Source organism: Panicum virgatum, chromosome 4N (genome assembly GCF_016808335.1).
Source record: "Panicum virgatum strain AP13 chromosome 4N, P.virgatum_v5, whole genome shotgun sequence".
Classification (NCBI taxonomy): domain Eukaryota; kingdom Viridiplantae; phylum Streptophyta; class Magnoliopsida; order Poales; family Poaceae; genus Panicum; species Panicum virgatum.
In genome coordinates, this window is record NC_053148.1 from 38,176,199 (window position 1) to 38,199,650 (window position 23,452).

The following is a 23,452-nucleotide window of genomic DNA, read 5'->3' on the forward strand; positions in this document are numbered from 1 at the left end:
ATGGCAAGTGCCAGCGATGTGCCGGAGGCGGCCCTTGCCCGAGAGGGAGGGCAGCGGGCACGACCGCTCGAGCTTCCCACACAGAGGCGTTTGTTCCCGGCCATGAAGAGGAGAGTAGCAATAGGGGAGAGTGTCTAGCTGTGAAAGGAAAGCACGCTGAGGAACGAAGAAGGAGGTGAGGATTTCTAGCCGGCGCTCGATGCTTCGCATCCCGCGTGGGGCCCAGGGCGCCGAGCTCTCCTCTTAACGCCCTTACGCACGTCCCTAGACATGCCGCGGAGGCGCCCGAGAAATGCGTTACCTTTACTCCAATGCACCAAAATTTACAGCCTCAACAGACCGGCGCAGTTACCCTCAGGGCGTGCCTCGGTTCTCGGCTCACCATCATGACGGGTCATGACCCGCCGGGAATCACAAAACGCAGCTGCAGCGACCCAACACCCGAACGTAAGGAGCCCAAACATGATAAAATGCGAAGGTTCTATTTGTAATAAGAAAAATCATACAAAGTACACACGGCCCACGGCAGTTACAAGTGGAAAAAATGTTGCCACCCGCAGAGGGTGACAATTTTGCCCGTCTTGGGGGAGATGGTAGCAAGATAGAGGCAGGTCCGGAGGAATGACCTCCTCGCAAGCCTTCTTCTAACATCTCCCTATCCACGGGCACTGCAGCAGGTAAGGTACGCGGCCAGCTTAGCCACCTCCGCCGTTGGGTCACCGTGACGTTGACGGTGCGCCCTGCAGCTAGGGTTAGCAAGGGCACCAGGCGTGCTCAATGCCTTGGATGCCCCAAAGACGTACCCCGGCTACCGGATGGACGGTTGGCCCACCCCACCGATCACATCCCGTCATGGGACAGTTTGCCTGAACTTGACCCTGCAAGAGCAAAGAATCGGGGGCTACACGCTCAGCGGCGATTGCGTGCACCCACCCGAGGAAGGGAGCGACCGCAGCACGTCCCATCGAGCGTCAAAAGGTGTCTCCATTTATTACGATCAGTTCACCCGCTGAGCAAATCTCTGATTCACTCAGAGGCTCGGGGGCTACACCCAGTGGGTGCACTCACGCACACCCACAGAAAAATCAAGATGAGCAAAGAGACAATTCCTCGCACCGAAAACAAGACCCCCAATGCGCCCTCACCATGGATGTGATGTGGGTCGGGGCTACTGACAGGGGTAAAACTAACAGGTACCCCCTAAACCACCGTTAAACGATAAAGCCCCGAGAGGATTAAGTTAAGCACGGCCCGGCAAACGCGGCCCAAGACGAGTCGGGACAGCTCATCAATAGCCTCCTCTGCCTTGCCCGACACCTGAGGGAACGCCTCCCTTAGGCCGACCGCCGCGGGGAGGTTTCTACCTCACCAACCCCAATAGACGGTTTCTGACTTGTCTAACCCCTGCGGGAAAATATCGCTCTGTCCGACCCCCATGGAGGGGGGAGGGTATGAGACCACGTGGCAACCTGACTATTACACAGTACAAAGATCATCATTAGTCAAAGGGAAGCCCGCGTGGGCTGACATGACCACTCGCCAATGCCTCAGCATGAGCCCGGGTAGTCGCGACAGGACCCAGACGTGACAGCACCTCACCGATGGTCCGACACACAACCACTCCCCCCTGAAGTAAGCTCTAAGGACGGGGAGGCTGTCCTCGGGGACAAAGGGGAAGGACAGCTATCTCCAGTGACATCAGCATTATCAACAGGGCACCTGCTAACATATGTACCATCGATGGGACAACAGCTACAGTGCACCAAGACTCTTCCCATCGGTCATGATCGCCAAGGGCAGAAAACGAGGAAGGATGACTGCCACCGAAGACAGTAGAGGACGAAGGACCGTACCCGGGCTGACAGGATAAGGGGGAGGGGGTCAGATCGCATCCGACCCCCTCGGCTCCCTCCTTTTTACTTTTACTTCCTTTTCGTATTCAACCCCCGTCCCTGGGACTATAAAGGGACGGGAGGTACCCCCATCCAGACGGATGGACCGACCGATCGACCGAACTCTCTCTCTCTCTCTCTCACACACACACACACACACACACAACCAGAGACTTGGGAAGCCCTCTCCCTCTACCGATCGTTTGTAACCTCTACTGCAAACTTGAGTGCAATAGCACGAGTGCTCGAACTAGACGTAGGGACATTCAGCCCTAACCAATATAAATCCTCATTTCGAATCCTTGCATTACCATCTGACAGGTAATTTACATAGTACTAAATGAGAAAATTAAAACCAAATATCATGCATAAATTAAAACCTATTATTGTACCACTACATCTTAATAGAAATTCATGCATGTGTGTAAAAAAAAGGAAAAAAACAAATCTTCTTCTCCCTCCTCCATATATCTAGAAAATAATTTCCTTAGGAATAAGGGTAAAACATATAGATCTAGTCCAAATGCTTAGATAATATTGTTCTCCTACTAAATAGCACAACTTCATCCAAAAGTTTGAGGCAAATAGTCTCTCAAATGGCTAATCCACACCATGGAGATCTAAATCTAGTGAGAGACAAAGAGAGCTCCATTTGACCCAAAAAGCAAACAAAAAACCTTAAAAATAACAAGGATTAAGTGCTAACTTACCTCTAAGAGCCCCCAACTCGATGGGCATCAAGTTGAAAACCTCCCCCCTTTTTTTGGATATTGGGGGAGTTCCTCTCCAGAGCCAACAATGGGGGCTCGGGTGGAGGAAGAAGGTGCTCCGAATTTGTACACATATTTGTTGGGGCGGGTCGGGAGGTGAACCAATCCGCTCCTAAAAATCCATTTGTAGGGGCGGCTCCATTTGTAGGGGCGGTTGGGGGTGAGCTACACCTGCAAACACCATTTGTAGGGGCGCTCAACCCCTGGCCGGGAGGGGGGGTTGAGCCGCCCCTACAAATGGTGTTTCTATGGGCGGGTCAATTGCTATAGTACCGAGTTCCATTTGTAGCAACGGGTTAAATTTAAGTCCACGCCTAAAAAAATTGAGTTGTTGCTACAAATCATTTTTGTAGTAGTGTGAACTGTCGGAGTATAACGCAATAAATATCTAGGGACTAAACCATTGGTTCAAGTTCAATGGAAAAATGGGGATTCACATTTCTGTTCAAACCTAATGAAAGTAAAAACAGACTTCCTATGGTTCAGAACTTTTATTATAAAGATGGTTCACAAGTTAGATTCTGGAAGGTTGCATGGTTAGGCAACAACCCTCTATGAGTCCAGTATCCACAACTTTACAACATTGTCCGAAAAAAATAGGATACGGTGGCTGAGGTACTAAGTACACAGATCCCAAACTTATCATGGCGTCAAGATCTCATTGGTAGCAAATTGGTATTGTGGAACAACCTGATTTCAGGTCTTGCCAATATCATGTTAAGCCAAGACAGAAACCAATTCAAATAGAAGTTAGACAAGACAAGTGTTAAATCACATTATCTGGGCCTAATCTATCAAAACACCCCGAGCATTAAAAAAATATGGAAATTGAAAGCCCCACTCAAGATTAAGATTTTCCTTTGGTACCTCAGGCGTGGTGTTATCCTTACCAAAGACAACTTAGCAAAGCGAAACTGGCAAAGCAATCAATAGTGCTGCTTGTATCATAAAAATAAAACGATACAATATCTATTTTTCGACTGCCGTTTTATGCGAATGGTATGGGCCTCGGCCTATGCGGCATGGGGCATACGCAAACCGCGTAATATATCTAACATGTCTGGGAGCTGGCTAAATAGAGTACCTAAAGATTTTCAACCACTTGTAGTTGTGGGCACGACAGCCTTGTGTTGGTCTGTTTGGCTCTGTAGAAACGGTGTGGTGTTCGATAACAAACAATCTTCTTTTTTGCGGGTTATCTTCTTAACTATGCATTGACTCTGCACGTGGGCTATTCTTCAGCGGTCTTCTTGCCAGGAGGTGCTTGTGGAGGCATCTCATTTTTTGGCTCAGGTGGTTAAGATTTTTTTTGCCCGGGCATATAGACGGCGGTCTAGTCTTAGGATTGACGACTATTGGAGTATCAGGTTTTTTTACTAGACTCTTTTAGGCTATGTGCTGTTGTGGTAGAGGCCGGGAACATTTCAAGACGATATATCACCTTAATATATCTTTTTGAAATTAATAAAATTTCTCTTTTCTAAAAAAAGGTGTAATGGCCGGTGTGGCTGTAGAATTGCTGACCGATGAAGGGGCCAACTGAATGGGGGAGTTGTTATCAAGTGCCATCAGCTCTTGGGAGAACGCAAGCTGAAGGGTGCGACTGAGGTTACTTGTAAGGGTATATATGCAATTGGATGACAAAAAAGGAAAAGCACCATTTGACCCACCTACCTGACTTGGGAACCGAAGAATTATGTGCTTTCATAGCTTCATTTAGAAGGCGGGGTGTGCGTTTACATCATGGCTGTATCAGAGTCATGAAAGTTCTGCAGATGAATAATTCTCCTCAGTCAAAAGTTTTCAGCAGCTGGATGGGTCAATAGCAGCATGCAAAGGTTGGTGGCCTACCGGAATCTCAGTGTGCTGTATGAAGCCTGAAATGTCAAATTTCGTAGTGCAGGTTCAGGATAATGCAAGCAATACTTGGCACCAGTTCATCAGGGTTTCTGTTAGTCCTATTATTTTTTTCTGAAATCAATTTATGTGAAAAGTTTCGAAACAAAGATTTTAACTCTTTCAGATACGGTGCCATTTTGTGAAAATTTTGTCTAGATAAAGATGGTTTTAGTATCTAGATCAAAATACTATCCTGGTTATTCTTTTTGTGGACTGATAGTTTAAGTTTGGTTTCCTGACTATGTCATGTACTGACTGAACCAGATCATAAGGCATACGTGGAAGTAACTGTTTTATTTACAAACGAGATGGCCCACATATTCCAGCTCCAATGATGTCGACCTTCCAAGCAACTCAATTGCCAGACACCCACCTGAAAACAAAACAACATGCAATTTTATATGGCACAGTTAGAGTCAAAACTTGACAACTACACCTAAAGAATTCTGAAACCAAACAGTTTGAATGAAACCGGCAACGTTGAACGCCAAAGCATGCGTTCATGCATCTTCCTAGTTCCCACCATACGTTGGACTAGAAGATGGTGTGCCTTTTGTAGAGCAGCTTCACAGCAAGGAGCTACTGCCTCATATATAACTAGACTCCAGTGAAGGACAATTTGGATAAACAGCAATGGCCTCTTTGGGCATCTTGTCGCCATGTCTTGTTTGGCTTCTTTGTCTCATCACCTTCGGTAGCCTACCAGAGGCCAGCTGCAGTGAAAGAGAAAATGACTAACAAGCACTCCTCTGCTTCAAGTCCCAACTATCTGCTCCAGCTGATGTTTTTGCCACATGGAGCAATGCATCCTTGGAGTTCTGCAGCTGGCACGGAATCACTTGCAACAAAAGGTCTCCTCGCCGTGTTATTGGGCTCGATCTCGCATCAGAAGGAATCACAGGTACCATATCACCTTGTATTGCAAATCTCACATCTCTTACAAGGCTGCAACTGTCAAACAATAGCTTTCACGGGAGCATACCATCAGAGCTTGGACTACTCAGCCATCTCAGCAGTCTGAACTTAAGCATGAACTCTCTTGAAGGTAACATCCCTTCTGAGCTGTCTTCATGTTCCCAACTTCAAATCCTTGGATTGTGGAACAACTACCTTCACGGGGAGATACCATCTGCCCTTACTCAATGCATTCATCTTCAGGAGATTAACCTTAGCAACAACAATCTAGAAGGAAACATTCCCTCTCGTTTTGGTACTCTTCCAGAGCTGAGAATACTAGTCCTCGCTAGCAACAAGCTTAATGGTTCCATACCACCCTCTTTGGGTAGCAGCTTTTCTCTTAAATATGTTGATCTTGGGAGCAATGCTATCACTGGAGGGATTCCAGAGTCCTTGGTTCGCAGTTCATCTCTCCAAGTACTTAGGTTCATGAGAAACAGTCACTACAGGATTCATCCGCTTTGCCGAGTGCCGGTTACACTCGGCAAAGCCTCCCACGGCACAGTGGTCTTTGCCGAGTGTCGGATTTCGGGCACTCGGCAAAGACTTTGCCGAGAGCCTTGGCACTTGGCATAGGAGCCACGTGGCGGGACCCTGGGCGGCATCTTTGCCGAGTGCCTAACGGCAGGCACTCGGCAAAACGGCCGCCCAGGGTGCCACCACGTGGTCGTTTTGCCGAGTGCTGGGTGTGGCACTCAGTAAACTTTCAAATCTTTGCCGAGTGCCTAACGGCAGGCACTCGGCAAAACGGCCGCCCAGGGTCCCGCCACGTGGTCGATTTGCCGAGTGCTAGGTCCTGGCACTCGGCAAACTTTCAAATCTTTGCCGAGTGCCAGGATTAGCACTCGGCAAAGTGGGTGTTCTGGTGACATGTGAAGGCCACTTTGCCGAGTGTTTTTGCATAAGCACTCGGCAAAGTTGACACATTTTTTTTCTTTTTTCTCTGTTTTTCAATATAAATTCAATGACAATATATATAAATGCAGGGACATTACAGACAGTTATAACAATAAATATATAATTGACAAATACGAGAATAGCATCGATACAAATAACGAGTCCATCACATATCTCACAAGTCCGATAGAACGAGTCCATCACATATATCACATAGAATGAGTCCATCACATATATAAAGTCCAATACATAAAATATGTCCACAAGCTAAAAGTACATCGACGCGCCAAGTCCACTAGTGTACAAGCTACGAGCAGGTGTCACTCACGGTCAGGTGGGGGGGCCAAGATTGCCACGGAGCCGCCGGCGAGTTCTGGTCCGGAGGAGGGTCGTTCGATGCGTTCCACGACTGATTCTGCAAATAGAAACACATAATTTGAGTAAGAATAACAAAGATATAATAATTAATATCTACAAACAAAGCATACTCACGGGAGTGTCAGAAGGTCCTGCAGGAAAGTAAGCCTGAGCTGGTAAGGCAAAGGGAGGAGGCGGCGTCGCATAGTTCATCGACGCGCCAAGTCCTTGCATCCAGGTGACCATGCTGTGCAACATAACTGACTGCTCCTCCCTCAGCTTCCACTCCTGCTCCAGCTTGGCCTCGATCTCCATTCGGCACCTCCTCTCCTCCTCAAACTTAGCCTCCATCTTGGCCTACAAGATTTAAACCTCCATGTTACAACACGAAGCAAAGTTTCATTTTAATCATAGAACGGCAACTAAATCTAAACTAACCTGTCTCTGGTGCACGCTGGCCACTGAAGTCTCAGGCCGTGGGCGTATGGGCGGGGTCGAGTCGGTGGTACTTGCCCTAAGCTGCGAGAGACTGGGCGTACTCGCCATGTTGACCAAGCTGTTGGCGATCAAGTACCGCTCGTGCTTCTTCCCTTGTCCCGTCCTCATGATGGCTTCTCCAGAGAGTGGCGCGGTGGTCGGATCCCAAGTCTCCCCGTGGAGCGCCCTTCCCACCTCCGTGTATGCATTGTTGCGCGCGTGGATGCTTGGGTTTGTGTAGGCCTCTGGTGGAGCCGCCGTGTTGTAGGCCACGTCCGATGTCGCCCTGCCCATGTGAGACATGGTGTACGCCGTGAAGTCGTTGCAAGACTGGCCTGGATGAGACTCGGACTGCCAAGAAGTCAACAAGATGATTAGTAAGAATTAAAAATATAGCTTTAGAAAGAATGAAGAAATTAGTGAACTTACCCAAGTATTCTTGTACTCGCCGAGGCTAAGGCTCCATTGATGATGTGCCGGACCCGGCATCATCAAGCGGCGCTCCCGGCATAAGGCGTGCTGGCGGGCCCAATCCTCGCTGATCCACTTGTCCACCATCATAGACCAGCACTCGGCCTTGTTTGCGCACCAGTTCGGAGGCACCTAAACGTAATGAAGTGCATGACATATTGTAATATCAAATACAAAATAAATGAGTAGATATGGCATTTATTTATCCTTAAGTACTAGTCTCGCGTGAGAAAAATGTCCCTTGGGGCTGGTTTCTTGACACTCCTCTTCTCGAACTCGGCGCAGTACACAATGACGGCCACGCGCCTCGTAGTGCATGTCCTTCACCAGCTTGTAGCAAGCCTGGTGAGCCCGCTCGTTCGCCCTGGCCTCATAGCCTTCCTCACACCTGTAGAAATCCTGCATATATACCCACAAGATAATTGCAATCATTATTCCAAAAATTGAAACAAAATGCGACATTTCTAACAATTTAGTGCGATGATGACTTACCCACAACTCCCCGACCACCTGCCTCGCTTTGGTGGTAAAGTTCCTTCCTTCGCGATCAGTAGCGTCCGGGCTGGCCATGTAGTGGTCCCACGTGTATGCCGGCTCCAGCACCCCGGCATGCATCACGAGCCCGGGGAAGTGCAGCCGGCACAAAAGACCCAAGATACCATTGGGCTTCCGTTTGTGCTCACCAGGCTGCACAAAAAACCACCCCCTGCAAGAGTGTTTAAGGTAAAATTTTAGTTAGTATTGCAATTTTAAATATATGTAATGCATAATAAATAAGTACTAACATACTTACTTAGGCTCTAGTGGCCGAATCATCGGGCGTCTCGCTAGAGGTATCGGACGTCGCGGGAATTGCGACGGTCCACGCAACCACACCACCCGCTCATCTCCTACCCCCCCCCCCCCCCCGGCCTCCTCCTCGTCCTCCTCCTCGTCCCCCTCCACGTGCTCCTCCTCCTCCTCGCTCCCCTGGTCTTCCACCCTCTCTTCCTCCTCCTCCTCCTCCTCCTCCTCGTCCTCTACAGGAGAAGGGGTCCTCTCCCTCCCCCCCCCCCTCCTCACCTTACCTCCTCCACCACTCCCACTACCTCCTCCTCCACCCCTCCCTCTCCGTCTCCCTTTCCCTCCCCCTCCTCAACCACCTTTGCGAACACTACGGCTCCCGGACCCCTCGGGTGCGTCGGACCCACTACCGCCTCCTCCACCACTACCTCTGTACAAGGAGCTCAGCCAAGTCATCTTGTGACCGCCTGGCATCTTTGTTTAGTTACCTGAAATCAAAAGGAGTGAACGAATTAGTCAGGATAAACAATACTTGCAAATAAATGAAAATAAAGAAAATATAACTACAAATTAGCATAATACATATTAAATATTGCGAGTCCTACATGTTTTAGAAGTAGTCATCATAATCGGGATTAGCTGGATCGTAATCCTCATTATCACTATCAAGTATGTCAACATAACCAGCAGAATCCGAAGGAGGAATGTCGTCTTCACTGTCTCTGCCTAAACATAGTCGCTCTAGTAATTGTAAGTCCTGAATATTTTGAACCTCATCTCCACCTTCCTCGTCAACTTCCCTTTCATTGTCGACTTCCATTCCAATCTCGTCGGATAAGTCTATCTCAAAACTCCCTTGTAGCCCCTCTTCTTGAAAAAACTCTCTATCATTGTTGTAATCTTCGTTGTTTGGGAGAGGTAGTTTGCCGTGTGGCGATACTTTGTACACAACATCCCAACCCCGAAGACGGTCATCGGTTTGGCACGGGTATGAGAGATAATAAACTTGTATGGCTTGTTGAGCCACAATGTACACATCTTCACCTTGTAACGTTGAATCCTGTCGAATTTCAACTAGACCAACACTAGGGGTATGTCTTGTTAATGTTGGATCAAACCAATGGCATTTGAAAATGACTGGAGTGAGCGGTACAGAACCATGAAACTTGAGTTCGTATATTTTTTCAACTATTCCATAATACTCAACTCCGTCTTGACCTGGCGTAAAAACGCCGGTATTAGTGGTTCTTCGATTGGGTCGACTCTGCTCGTATGTCATTGTGTGGAAGCGATATCCATTCACATCATAAACGTTAAACGACTTGACCCTGTAGCTAAAACCATCGGCAACCTGTCTCAACTCGGCACTCATGGATGAATCAGTTTGGCCCTACAAGTGTATGCAGGATAGTTTGTCATATAGTTCGAGGACAACAAAATGGAATAGAACTATGAATTCAAGACTACCTTTTGTTGAAACCAATAAATGAAATCGGGTTGTGAATTTCCCGCGCCATTTTTAAGAAGACTCTCCATTTCCATTGGGGTTGGAGCCCTTGAGCGACGCCAAAATAATTGTAGAAATTCCCTGTATCAAAAATGACAACGGGGGTTGGATGCTAAGTAGTGAAAACTTGTGAAATGGAAACTCGTGAATTGGGCACAATGTTGAGTACTTACACAATATACGGCTCCACCTCGGAAAGGTTGGTCAACACGTATAGCATGATACGGCGCCACTCTTCATGGTTCAAGGTCTTGTACCTCGCATCACTTGCACTTCCAAGTTGTCCTCGGAAGATGCTGAGACTCGATTCATTATCGCCAGCATTGTAACGAGGGGGTGGATTATGCACGCTAGGAAGATTGTCACCATAGTATTTGGTTGTGAAGTTTGACACCTCCTCCAAAATATATGACTCTGCAATAGAAGCTTCAATTTTACATTTATTTTTGCATTTCGTTCGAAGGACCTTCTGACATCTCTCAATTGGATAGCACCAACGGTACTGCATAGGCCCCCCCATCCGTGCCTCGTACGGAAGATGTAGAAGAAAATGCTGCATCGGATTGAAGAAGGCGGGTGGAAAGATCTTCTCCAGCTTACATAGCAACACAGGGGCCACTTTTTCCATGTCCAAAATGACGACCCGAGATAACTCCTTAGCACACAACTGGCGGAAGAAATTGCTCAACTCTGCCAACACTCGCCATATATTATCAGGGAGATAGCCTCGAACCATCACAGGAAGAAGTCGCTCAATCCATATGTGGTAGTCATGACTCTTCAGCCCGTTGATTCGCATCGTAGTCAAATTAATTCCCCTCCTCAGATTCGCTGCATACCCATCTGGAAATTGTAACTTTTGGATCCACTCTAGTGCTTCCTTTTTTGGGGCCTCGTTAGGACGAAATCCACCGGAGTCTTCCTCCATTGTCTCCCTGGTCTCAGAGTCTTCATTTCGTATCTTGGTCTATCACACAACGTTGCCAGATCCACTCGAGCCTTGACGTTGTCCTTCGTCTTATCAGGAATGTCCATGACAGTTCCAAAAAGAGCCTCGCCCCAATTCTTTTCAGTGTGCATGGCATCAATATTATGTGGAAGGAGGAGATCATTAATATAGGGAAGCCTCCACAAGCCAGAGACCTGAGTCCAGGAATGTTCTTCGCCATATCCCACAAAACCACCTGCATCATTGACTTAGAGAGCATCTATCTGAGCATGAAGCACGGCACCCGTCAGCATCTGCGGTGCAGATTGTGTAACTACGACACCTTTCGTGTAGTTCTTAATGTCTCTTCTAAATGGATGGTCAGCAGGAAGGAATTGTCGATGTTTGTCAAACGACGAATACTTGCCCCCTTTCTCAACCAAATGAACTACAGAGTAGCCTTGCATGTTGGGCATGGGAACATTCCATGAGTACACCACCCGCAGAAAATGCCATACGCTGGGAGGTCATGCAGAGAGTAGTGGTACCACACATACATTCTGAAGTTTGTCTTTGTCGCTCGGTCGTACGTCCACACCCCCTCCTCCCATGCTTTGATCAACTCATCGATTAGAGGCTCCATGTAAACACTCATTTTATTTCCTGGGTGCTCAAGAATAATCAACGACACAAATATGGTTTGTCGTTGAAAGAGCACGCCGGGGGGGGGGGAGATTCAAGGGAATAACGAACATGGGCCACCATGAGTACGATGCGGCCATCATACCATAAGGATTGAACCCATCGGTTACCAGTGCAACACGTACATTACGAGCTTCTTTAGCTTTCTCATGATGAATCTCATCAAAATGAGTCCATGACTCACCGTCGGAGGGATGCACCATCTTATCTGGGTTGTATCGAACACCTTTTTTGTGCCATGTCATCTGTTTCGCAGTTTCCTCGGTCATATAGAGTCTTTGGATCCTCTGAATGAACGGAAGGTAACGTACGATTTTCACAGGAATCGTGAGCTGCCTCTTAGGCTGACTGTCACCAGCATCCACCTCCAGGAATCTTGAGGCTTTACATTTTGGACAGTAAGTTTCAGCCTCGTGCTCTTTCCTAAATTCCTAAATAAGATGCACCCATTAGGACAAGAATGTATCTGCTCATATGGCATCTTCAGTGCACTAAGGATTTTTGTCGCCTGATACATTGTCTTGGGCAGAATGTGATCTTCCGGAAGCATGCTCCCAAAAACGGTCAACATACTATCAAAGGCGTCTCGGCTCAAGCCAAACTGGGACTTTAAGGCCATAAGGCGTCCAATGCCGTCCAGCTGAGAAACCTTTGTTTGGCCGTGAAGAGGTTTCTGTGCTGCCTCCAACATCTCGTAAAATACCTTTGTGCTTGCCTCTAGCTCCTCCTCCTGCGGTCCTTCACCGAAATGTGCCTCTTCATAGTCGTCTAACATGTCTCCAATCCCACCAGCAACATCACATTCATCGATGCGTTGCCTCACGACCTTGTCTCTCATACGATGGGCTTCATCGTGAAAGATCCACTGGGTATAGTCTGGCATAAATCCATAATTGACAAGATGTTCTCCCATGACCTTTTTTGTCTTCCGTTTCTGGTTTCCACAACTCTTGCAGGGACATCACATGAACCTCGACCCTTCGGCTTGCGCCCATGCCCCTTCCAAAAACTCGTTAGTCTTCTCAATCCATTCATTGGTCATGCTAGATCGAGTTACCCGGCCGGTGTACATCCACTCACGGTCATCCATCTTCTAAGATGTCAGCGACTACTATCAAAATTCGGCTTAGTCTAGTAAGGATAGGTCCTAATCCCACCCGACCATGCGTAGATGCGGTCAGCTTCCATGATCCAATCCTATCCGAGACAGAAGTTCGGCAGCACCTCCCCGCTGTTCTCTAGATACACGTCCCGAAAGGGAGATTGTGTATCCCGAGAACAACAGGGAGGTGATGCCGAAACTCTGACTCAGATCGGAGCCGACCATAGAACCTGACCCCATCTACGCATCCTCGGGCTGTCCAAAGAAGCGTGGACAATTCGAAACAGATACGATTAAAGATATGCAGAAAAAACTGCATATCTCCACTCGTATCTCTTCCGAACGGGAGACGCCTAACTAGTTTACGCGATCTACGAACATGATTTCCTAAATAAACTAAAAAACATCGAAAATATACTACATCAGACTTTAAAACTAAATAAATATTTAAATCAAACTTCAAAACTAACTAAATATTTAGAAACTAACTAAACATATAAATAATATTCTAAATAAACTAATTAAACTAATAAACTATAAACTAAATAAACCAAATAAATTAACAAAAAAACACAAATTAATTACCTTGGCGTGGGGTGGGGGGCGGCGGGGCGGAGCCGAGGCGGCGGTGGGGCGCCGCTGGGCTCGGGGCGGCGGTGGCGCCGGCCGCAGGCGTCGGTGGGGAGGCGCGGGGCCCGGGGCGAAGCCGGCGATGGCTGCGGGCGGCGCGCGGGGCCCGGGCGGCAGCGGTACGGCCGCGGCCGGCCACGGCACGGGGCACGGGGCCGCGGGCGCGTGGCAAGCGGGCGGCGCGGGGCACGGCCGCGGCCGGCGGCGGCGCGGGGCACAGGGCCGCGAGCGGTGAGCGCGGCGGCGGCGGTGGGAGGCCCGGCCGCGGGCAGCGAGGGGCCCGTGGCGGCGCGCGGGACGGCGGTGACCCGGCTGCGTGGAGGCTACGGCGGCGTGGCCGGGGCGTGGCCGGGGCGGTGCAACGGGTCGGGGCGTGAGCAGGGGCGCGGCAGGCCAGGGCGCGTGGATGAATAAATGAGTCAAGGGTCGGGCGCCGGGGGGGTTATTCCCATTTTACATTTGCAATTAAGAAAGTGCAAATGAAATAAAGGGTCAGGTGAGAAAGATGAGTTATCAAGGTTCATTGAGAAAGGAAAAAAATAGGTAAGGAGAGAGAATATTCAATGGAGGGGGTCAAAGAACAAGCAAGAATAGATTTAATATCAAAAGAAACCTTAGAGCACAGCCATTGCTATCTAGGCTTACGTTCTACAGTCGATACAGCTCTGATACCACTTCTGTCACACCCAGTTTTAAGAACAAAACCGAATACATAACTATATGTATGCCAGGATCAAGTTTCATATATAGAGACATCATAAGTGAATAATCAGTAACAGTATCACGAAAAAGAGAACTAAAACAAATAAAAGACTATCAGAGTTATACAGCTTATCCTGAAAACGGAGGCTTCAAACTTCACAGGCAATCGACTGAGGGTTGCGTACGCCTAGAACTCAGCAACATCTTCAAAAGACTTCACCACAACTTTCTCCTTCTGAGCAGCAGTAAGCAAGGGTGAGTACACTTATGGTTGGTACTCAGCAAGGCCACAAGAAATAACCAGAATGCGATTTATATCCATTTTTAAGTTTATTAATCATGTGAGGGTCCAAGCCACTCTTGACAGTGAGCATGGCTGATATATCAGTTTTACACTCTGCAGAGGTTGTACACTTTACCCACAATTCGTGTTTCCCATGTCGCCCGGGTTTGCAAAGCCCTTAAACACTTCCTTTGGTGAGTGGCTAGGGATTCACTATGAGGCTTTTCCAAAGAATCACTATATGTACGCACTGGTCCCTTTTTCTGCGGTGCCTCAGAAGACGAAGCTTCCTTCACCCGCTCCTCAAAGCACAATAACCCAAAAAATCCACCAATCACCGCCCCAGCACGACATATAGATCATCTAGTTACTTAGCCAAGACCAGAGCCATATAGTATTGTGGTTCCACTGTTTTCCTGGGTGGTTCTCCATGTTCCAATTAAATCATAGTACTCTTGTATATAAGCATAGATAGAAAGATGGTTAGGGTCACTTGCCTTTCTCCAACGAAAAGCTACTCTTACTGCTCTTCAGCTTTTGCTCACTTGGAACTCTTGATCTTCAATCTTCGAACAATGATCCTTCTACTCGGAGCAATCAACGAGCAACCATACAAAGCAAACAAAAAGATACATCTAAGAACAATACACCAAAATAAAAGAAAAGCTTTAAAAGAGCGTACTAAAGGATAAGACTCGTTGCTATGATGACGAGAGCGCAAGAAACGCGGAAAACGGAACTAAAACGGCGATTCTATGGGATAAACGATGCTTCAAGGATCTAGTCGCGATTAACTATAGGGTTAAGAGCTAGCGGAAAAGATTTGCAAGACACAGAAAACTGTGCTCACAGAGGATGACAAGGTCATAAAGCTATCGCACACGTTGCAAGGATCACGTGAGCGCGAGAATCGATGGAAACGGAGTTAAAACGAAGAAGTTATGGCTAAAACAGTACACCAGGGACTTGTTTGCGAAGAAACAGAACTTCCAGGGGCTAGATTTGAAGAAAACAGGGACTAAAATGAAATTAAACCTAAACTACAGGGGTTAGCTAGCAAAACTACAGGCTAAGGACAGCGGGTTCTATTTTGGAAAAGCTCAGGGTGTTTTCTGTAAAGATTTGGACTAAAACAGAAATAGTTTTGAACTTAGGTGGACTGCGGGTTGATTTCCATAAAATGGAGGGGCTTTTCTGCAAAACTCCCTAGGGTTGACCGGTATGGAGGCTATTGACTCTGGTTGAAATGGATCTGGGCCGTTCGATCTCGATCGGCCGGCTCAGAACGGATAGGGCGGATCGGGCGGCGGCGCTGTGACGCCAGCGGCGGCTTTCGCGGCAGCGGGCGGCGGCTTTCGCGGCAGCGGGTGGCGGCGAGCTAGCCGGACTTCGCCCAAACGGCGGTCCGGGGCTGGGTTCGGCTCTTTTTATGGCCTGGTAGCGAGAGCGTGCAACGGGGAAGGCATCTAGGGTCTCGGCGCGGGGCGAAGACGCGGCGGAGGACAGGCTCGGCCGCGAGAGGCGGAGCGGCATCGACGACGAGCGATTTTGCGCGGAAGGGAGCAGGGTAGAGGAAACAGGAGGGGGTTCAGCGTTTCTCACCCCAAATTGGAGCTCCAGAGTTGCGTAGCCGACGAGGATAGGCAGCGGAACGATGGCACGGCGGCGGCTCCGAGCTCGAGCTCGTCAATGGCGGCGGCGCTAGGGTTTTGCGAGGCGGCGGCTGCGACTAGGGTTGGGCTTCAGGGTGCCGCGGCGGTCCTATTTATAGGGCGCAGATGCATTGGTGTGCGAGCCTAGGGCCGCGCGGGGAGGCGCACAGTGCCGGGACTCGGTTTCAACCCGAGTCTGGCTCGAGCGTGAGAAGGGGCGAAACTGGTTTGGTGCGGGTGCGGCGCAGACACCGGAGGTTCTCGGCGTGCGGGCGTAGCTTGGACGGGGGTCCACGGGCAGCGGCGGAGCTCGGCGCAGGGCCACGGGCAGCGGCGCTGGCGTGCACGGGAGGTTGAAGGAGGTCCCGACAAGTGGGGCCCACCTGGAGGTGAGAGAGGGAGGAGGAGGCGGACTGGGCCGGGAGAATGGAAGCTGGGCCGGCGAGAGGGGAGTTTGGGCCGCAGGAAGGAAAAGGAAAAGGAGGGAGAGGGAGAAGGATTGGGCCAGCCAGGCTAAAATTTGCTGGGCTGAAAACATTTTCCTTTTTCTTTTCTCAAAACCAAACAAACAAATTCAATTCAAATTCAAACTCAAAGATTTGAATTCCAAATTGAACCAATAACAATAACAAATGCAAGGCAGCATGGATGCACAACAACAAAACATTTTCGCTAAATTTTATAAAAACAACCCATCATTATTTATTTTTACTAAATTCTCTATGGAGAAAAATAAATGTTGGGAAATTTTTAAAATTATGAGAAAATTGTTGTTTTATTTTTAATTTTAATCACATCCTGAAATCTAAAAATTTCAGGGTGTGATATATGCCGAGTGCCAGATCGCAGCACTCGGCAAAGGGTTTTTAAAAAATTTGATTCATTTCTTTGCCGAGTGCTAGACCAGGTGGCACTCGGCAAGTATTTATTTTAAGGGTCAGTTGGATCCATGCCACTACAACTTCTTGAAATTGGATTTCATGTTGAAATCCATGCCATTGAGTGGCATGATTTTCAACGTGAAACCCAATTTCACGGAGTTGTGGTGGCATGAATCGAATTTTCCCTTATTTTAACTGAGTTCCAAAAGCAATGATACTGAAATTAACATAATGTAAAAAACATATTATTTCATGCATAACTATTCCAAACTCAAATTAACATAATTTTAATTTCAAGTTTCATGATTTAATGCAAGAAAACCTATTATTTCATGTGTTTCTAAAGTCGAATTGAATTTATATCAACAAATTCGTTTTGATGATATATGTATAAAAAATTTAGTGACTAACAACTAAATAATTTGCCAAAATAAAACAACAAATTATGGTTCATGATTTCATGCAAAAAACCCTATTATTTCATGCGTTTAAAGATCAACTTAAAACTAAATATAATGATTTTCAATATGTGCCAAAAATAATTTAATATATAGATAACAAATTCAAAAATTAACCAAATTTTCACAAGACACATGTTTTGTTGTTATTTCTCTATATAAAAAGTTTCACATTGAAAATCATATGCGACTTTCATTTCAACCACAAATCCAACCGGATACTACACATCTCTCCGAAACTTCTTCGGAGATTCTCCGGCGTGTGAGCGGCGTACATTGCCACGTGTCCGAAACGCTGTCAATTTTTTTCCACTCTATCCTCACATGAAACCAAGAGTTTTGCACAATTCCCATGATTTTCAAACATTGCATGCTATTTTTGGTTTTTTTTTTCCGAACGTCCGTGCACATGCTTGTGATCAAGTTTCTTGATAAATATGCTTCAACTTTTAAGTTCTTTTTCGCATATGGCATCAGTTTTGATTTTGGTACATAAATATCAAATTTCCATTCATTGATTTCGAAATTTTGACCCACTTCTAATTTAATATTAACTTCGAACGATTATTCCCCGTAAACAAAAAATTAATAGAAAATAGTAAACCAATCAATAAAAGTTTTTTATGTTACTAGGGATTAAATTATCAAATTTAACTAGAGACCAAAAAATTTTGAAGGCCAAAAAAAATTTTTTTACCCAATTTTGCCGAGTACCTAAGCTCCAGCACTCGGCAAAAGAAAATTTGTCGAGTGTCAAGTGAAGGCACTCGGCAAACTACCCCCTTTGCCGAGTGCCGGGTGGTGGCACTCGGCAAATACTTGAGGCCATCAGCCCCACTAACGGGCGGTGCACGGCGGGCGCGTGTGCTGGGCACGTGCGCCGGCTTTGCCGAGTGTCGCCGAGCCAGCACTCGGCAAAGGGGACAGTTTGCCGAGTGTCATTCTTTGCCGACGGCCGGAACTCGGCAAAGCTCGGGCATGCCGTGTGGCAGATTTTTGCCGAGTGCCCGTGTTCTGGCACTCGGTAAAGGCCGAGACACTCGGCAAATTTGGGTTTTCCGGTAGTGAGTCTTAGTGGAGAACTCCCAAAGGCTCTCTTCAACTCCTCATCACTTATTGCCATTTGTCTCCAAGAAAACAAATTTTTTGGTTCTATACCATCTGTTACTGCAACTTCTCCCTCTGTAAAACATCTTCATTTGGGAGGCAACTCTCTTTCAGGAACAATACCAGCCTCATTAGGCAACTTTTCTTCCCTACTTGATCTTCATCTTACACGAAATAAGTTAGTTGGGAGCATTCCAGAGAGCATAGGCTATTTGCCTACATTAAGTTTACTGAACTTTAATTTAAACAACTTGTCTGGGCTAGTACCACCCTCTCTTTTCAATATGTCCTCCTTAACAGCTCTTGCTATGGGAAACAATTCACTCAACGGAAGATTGCCTTCCCACATCGGCTATACACTACCAAAAATTAAGATACTAATTCTATCATCAAACAAGTTTGATGGTCCAATTCCAGCTTCTCTTCTCAATGCCTTCCACATGCAGTGGCTTTACCTAGGAGGAAACAGGCTAACTGGGCCTGTTCCATTCTTCGGATCATTGACGAATTTGGAAGAACTAGACCTGCAATATAACATGCTAGATGCAGGAGACTGGGGTTTTGTCTCTTCACTATCAAATTGCTCCAGATTGACAAAACTGTATTTGTCTGGGAACAATTTCCAAGGGGAATTGCCAAGTTCTATTGGCAATCTTTCTGGTAATCTGAAAGTGATCGGGTGCTCTAGCCTAAGAGGGGGAGGGGGTGAATTAGGCACTAATAAAAACTTAGACCTATGGCTCCAACTAGTTTGCACAAAGCTTAAACTAAAACAAGCTATCTAGATGTGCAACTAGGTTGTTTTAGTGTAAAACCCCTATCCCAAAAGAGTTTAGCAACCTATAGCCTTTCCTATCAAGAAACTATTCTATGAAAGTAAAGGCATACAAATTACTAGAGTGAAATGCGGAAGCTTAAAGAGCGGGATAGGAGATAGCAAACTCTTGACGCGGGTGTTTATCCCGTGGTTCGGTTAGCCACAAAGGCACACCTACATCCACGTTGTTGTAGCACTCACTAAGAGTATTGCTACTCGGCCACCAAGTCTCTTCCGTGAACACAATCACGGTCACCTTGGCCCCGGGTTCCACTAAGGAGCTTCTCCACAAAGGATGGGGGTCTCCACGTCCCCCGCACAAAGGTGTCGTCGCCGCTCCACACCAAGTCGGAGGGTCGATGACGTTGCCGGCGAGCTCCACGCTCCAAGGTGCTGGCGCACCAAGCTCTTGTTTTGGTTCACTAATGAACCACAGCACAAAGGCTCTAAGCCTTGCAAACTCACTCACTAAGAGCTAATCCTTTACACAACACTCTCAAAGTGTGCTAAGGGCTAAGGATATGATCTTGATGCTTTTGTATGGCTTGGAGATGTTCTTGGGTGTGTGTGGGATGTCCAGCAACTCCAGCAATCTTCAAATGGCCGGGGTGAGGCGTATATATAGGCCACCAAGTCTTGTAGCCGTTGCTCCAACGGTTAGCTGAAAATCTGCGTACCACCGGAAGAACCGATGCCTCTTGGCAGGGTAGCGTCGGTTCATCCGGTCACTCATAACACGAAGTAGCCGTTGGACTCCTGATGGCTGACGCAGAGACCACCGGTTGAACCGATGCTTTGCACCGATGCCTCACCGGTTCAACCGGTGCTGAAGGAATCTTCTCCTGGATGCTGACGTCATTACACCGGTGGTATGCACCGATGCACCGTCGGTTGAACCGGTGCTGAAGAAACTTCTTCTGGGCACTTGACATCGTCTCTGGTACAAAGGACGGCCATTGCACCGATGCCCTATTTTAGACCGTCGGTTCAACCGGTGCCTATAGGCTGACTTGGCTTCGATTCCCTTCTGCACCAAAGTATCAAGGCGTCGGTTCTTCCGACTACCATCGGATGCTCCGATGCCCTGGCGTCGGTTCTTCCGGTGCTACTGACCGAAGAGCTTTCAGGGCGCTGCCCTGAGACCCGCGAGGGGCGGCTCCCCCTCGACCCCCGTCCGCTAACCGGGTAGCGGAACCCCCGTAGGGGCTGCCCTTCGGGCCTTGCTACGCCTATTTTCTCTTTCTCTTTGTCATCACTTGAACCTAAAAGCCTGAGAATGATCATCTTAACAATCATATTAGTCCAAGTGTTGTGTTGTCATTCGATCACCAAAATCACTCGAAATGGCATCAATGGTGCCATGTTCGTTACATAATCTCGAAGTATTGTGGCTAAGGGATAACAAAATTTCTGGGCCCATACCACCCGTGATGGGCAATCTCAAGAACCTCAATCAATTGTATACATGGATTACAATCACTTCACTGGTAGTATACCACCAACAATTGGGAATCTAAAAAGTTTGGTAGTTCTAGCTGGGGCACAAAACAGATTCTCAGGTATAATCCCTGATGCTATTGGCAACCTTGTTCAGCTGGCGGATCTGAAATTGGATGCCAACAACTTGAGTGGCAGGATACCTGCAAGTATAGGACGTTGTACTCAACTCCAAATACTCAATCTTGCTCACAATGCACTAAATGGTAGTATACCAAGATCAATCCTCAAAATTTCTTCTCTTTCTCAAGAATTTGACTTGTCACACAACTACTTATCTGGAGCAATACCAGAGGAAATCAGCAATCTCATCAATTTGAATAAACTTAGCATCTCAAACAACATGTTGTCCGGCAACATCCCGTCCACTCTTGGTCAGTGTGTGCTTCTGGAATATCTTAAGATGCAAAGCAACTTGTTTACAGGAAGCATTCCACAATCTTTTGCAGAACTGGTAGGAATTAAAGAGTTGGATATTTCTCGAAACAATTTGTCTGGAAAAATACCAGAGTTCTTCACGTCCTTGAATTATCTCCATTACCTCAATTTATCCTTCAACAATTTTGATGGAGTAGTTCCAACAGGTGGTGTTTTTTCCAATGCTAGTGCAGATACCAGTTGTTATAATCATACTGTTTTGTCTTGCTGCATTTTTCTGGAGGAAGAGAATGCAGGCACAAGCACATTGGCAACAACTCAACAAGAACATGAAGAACATTGCATTTGACGATATTGTAAAGGTAACAGATATGTTCTCTTCTACTAACTTGATTGGCTCAGGTTCATTTGGAAAGGTTTACAAGGGTGGCATGAGTGTTCACAAAGATCAAGTGGCCATCAAGATTTTTAACCTCAACATATATGGAGCACATAGGAGCTTCCTTGCAGAATGTGAAGCCCTCAGAAATGCCCGGCATCGAAATATTGTAAAAATCATTACTTTATGCTCTTCAGTGGATCCTACTGGGGCTGACTTCAAGGCCATAGTTTTCCCATATATGCTGAATGGGAACCTAGACATGTGGCTAAATCAGAGGGCACATCAACATAGTCAAAGAAAGATTCTGACTTTAAGTCAAAGAATCAATGTAGCATTGGATTTAGCAAATGCAATGGATTATCTTCATAACCAATGTGTGTCTCCATTAATGCACTGCGACCTGAAGCCAAGCAATATTCTTTTGGACCATGAGATGGTGGCATATGTCAGTGACTTTGGACTAGCAAGGTTTCCACGTACTAAACCAAGTACACATAAAGATAGTTCAGCAACTTTGGCCGGCCTAAAAGGGTCCATCGGATATATCCCACCAGGTGAGTTTATCTTCAATTTAAGTTCTCCTTTTCTGGTTTGTTCTTTACAGAATTGAACAACAGCTCATTTCATGAATTTCATGATATATATGCAGAGTATGGCATGAGCCAAGACATATCAACCAAGGGTGATGCTTATAGTTTCGGAGTGCTCCTGCTGGAAATGATGACAGGTTGTCGTCCTACTGATGAAAAATTCAGTAATGGTACAAGCCTGCATGACTTTGTTGACAGAGCATTCCCAAAGAACATCAATGAGGTTGTTGATCCTACCATTATGGCTGGGCAGAAAACCCGATACCCAATACCCGAACCCGAAAAACCCGAGCCCGAACCCGAAAAGTCCGAACCCGAAAAACCCGAACCCTAATTCGGGTTCCAACCCACGGTACCCGAAATTAATACGGGTAGTTCGGGTATTGGGCCACGGTACCCGAAATACCCGAACAACCCGAAATGATTTGTTTTTTCATCTATGATTTGATTTGTGTGCTTCAAAACTATGTTTATTAATTGTGATATGTGAAGTGTGAACTGTCACGGTTTGGACGTGTGAAGTGTTAGTTAATTTCGTTTGAACTGTCAGTTTGGACGTGTGAACTGGATGTATGGTTGGGTGTATTTGATTTGATTTTATACTGCATATATGGAATTCCAGAATTTCGGGTAATTCGGGTAAAACCCGAACCCGAACCCGAATTTTCGGGTACCCGAATTTTTGGGTTCTTCTTTTTCCCAACTGATTTCGGGTATCATTTTTGGAAACCCGAAATTCCTAAAACCCGAACTACCCGACCCGAAAATTTCGGGTAACCCGAATGCCCGGCCCTACCTACCATGCTACAAGATGACATCAGCGCAACCGAAATTCTACAGAATTGCATAATTCCCTTGGTCAAAATAGGACTGTCCTGTTCCATGACATCACCCAAAGAGCAGCCTGGAATTCACAAAGTTTCTTCTGAAATCGTTGCAATCAAGAATATGTTCTCAAGAATCCATGAACATGATCAATCGAAATAGTGGACAGATAGTGCCTAGATCTAGTAATTTAACTGTACATCACTAATGTACTATGTGATGCTTTCTCATCCCCTTTTGGATTCTGTATAGTTAATCAAACTTGCATTCATCTGCAGAAATTACCCATTGTTTGGAAGTAACCGTTCATGTCATTTTTTTTCTTTTGATTTATTGTGTTGTGAATTCGTAGAATCTCATCTCAGTCAGACACTTCATATCAAGATCCATTGGTCATGTAATGGCCCTAACGGGGCCCTAGCGATGCTTCTAGAAACCATATTAGGTCAGAATGGGAACTAACCTGGAACTATGGGGAGTAACTCATGGCAAATTGTGACCTCTGCAC

The 23,452-nt window shown here is 46.7% G+C and overlaps 1 pseudogene; it reads left to right on the forward strand.

Annotated features, from left to right (window-relative positions):
* Nucleotides 1-5,194: 5,194 nt before the first annotated feature.
* Nucleotides 5,195-23,106, forward strand: LOC120669376 (annotated as a pseudogene).
* Nucleotides 23,107-23,452: the final 346 nt, after the last annotated feature.